Source organism: Papio anubis, unplaced genomic scaffold (assembly GCF_008728515.1).
Source record: "Papio anubis isolate 15944 unplaced genomic scaffold, Panubis1.0 scaffold4977, whole genome shotgun sequence".
Taxonomy (NCBI): domain Eukaryota; kingdom Metazoa; phylum Chordata; class Mammalia; order Primates; family Cercopithecidae; genus Papio; species Papio anubis.
In genome coordinates, this window is record NW_022165177.1 from 1 (window position 1) to 1,756 (window position 1,756).

Genomic DNA, 1,756 nt, shown 5'->3' on the forward strand with positions numbered 1-1,756 from the left:
TCTCTGCCCCGGGCGTGGCAGCTCCGAGCTGGGCTCCTCAGGGTCCGAGGTTGGGATCCGGGGTCCTTGCGCCTGGGCTTTGTCTCGGCCTCGGGTGGCACCGGGGGCTTCGCGCCTGCTACGATACCGCGTGGGCCCGCGCGGGGATCCTGGTCGCCCTGCGGGTGGGGGCAGGTCCCCACTGCTCCCCGGCTCCCCGCGTCTGCCGCGGAGTGCACTGCATGGACCCGGGCGCTGGCTTCTGCCCGGTCCTCCGCGGCGTGGCTGGTCCCCGCGTGCGGTAGAGGGGGCCCTAGGAGGACCCACTCGTGGGGCAGGGTCCGGGTCACCGCGAGTGGGAGACTCCACCGCCCTCCCCGACCTCCCTCGCAGCGAGACTGCTTCGCTAGACTCACCGAGGGGACTGCGCGGACCCTCGGACGAGGGAGTCCGTGACTCTGGGTGGGGGCTCTTTCCCGGCCCCGCATGACGGCTTCCTGAGTGTTTTGTCACCTATATAGGTGGCTTCGTGGACCCGCGCGCGTGGGTCCTGGCCGCCCTGCTAGTGGAGCTGTGCGCTGCCCCGTGGCTCCTCTGGGTCGACTCCGCCTGGGACGTGCGTGTAGTGGGGGTCCGTGCGCGAGGGTCGCGGTTGGTGGGGGCGCACTGCCCCCGCCCCATGGTTTATCCTCTCACTTGCCCGGCGGGAGGAAGCGAGAGGCGCGGGCCTGGAGCTGTCGCACAGCGGCCGCACCGACCTCTGCCCTGGCTGGCGGGTCCAGGGGGGCGAGGGGCTATCACCGCGCGTCCCACCGCCGCACTTCCTGCTCTGGCCCCGGGCTGGGTTCTGATTGGAGGGAGCAGAGCCCTTCTGCCGGACGTTTCTTGATTTCTTCCGTTAGTAATGGGAAGAAAAAAAAAATCTGGAAAGGTAGATTGAACTTTGTAACTCTCCGCGCTTGGAGAGTGGAAGAAACTCTCCCAAAAATTTGGCGGGCTGGAAAATGCGTTTCAAGCAGGAGCATCCACACTCACGGAATGAGGCCAAGGCAGTTACAGTTAGAAGTCAGATTTATGAGGGGAGAGCAAGGGTGAGGTCCGTGAGTGGGGAGACTCCGACCTCAGCTTGATGAGAAGACCTGATGCTGCCCCTCAGACGCGTATTTCTCAGCCACCAGAGAAAGTGGAATCACTCCTTAGTAAATGCTTTCATCAAACTTTTGAAAAACCTGTAATGTCGCAGGAAGGAAAATCGAACTGGACAGTTTTCCCATTTTAAGACTGTTAAACGTCCTGACGACAAACAGCAGAAGACTCAAGGAGTCCAAATACTCAACCTGAAGTTCTTTCTGAACAAGAGATGGTGTATAAGTAACAGGCATACGAGACAAAACTGAACTAATCACCGCAGCTGATGCTCCTAGCCCTGTAGCGTGTCATGCAGGCCCTTTTGCCTTCTCTGCCCTCCGCTGTCCCAGACCCCAAAGCTACAGCGCACCTCCAGTCATCAGCTCCTGCCGACCCATTGTTATGAACTCTGTTTCGGTGGCTCCTTTCTCTCTGAAGTTTTGCTTGTTCTCCTGAAGTCCTGGTCTTGAAGAGCTTATGATCTGCAGGGACAGATTAACTTTGGGCAGTACATAGTTAACTGTAGCACAGCTTGAAAAATGCTCTGATAGAGGTGGGCAGGCAGTTTGTACATGCGGGTAAATGCGAGGTCCTTTTTCAAAACCATGAATCCAAGTATTCATGCTATTTTAAATCTGCAATTCTTTGA

At 58.6% G+C, this 1,756-nt stretch overlaps 1 pseudogene; it reads right to left on the bottom strand.

Annotated features, from left to right (window-relative positions):
* Positions 1 to 7: 7 nt before the first annotated feature.
* On the bottom strand, positions 8 to 508 carry LOC116273270 (annotated as a pseudogene).
* Positions 509 to 1,756: the final 1,248 nt, after the last annotated feature.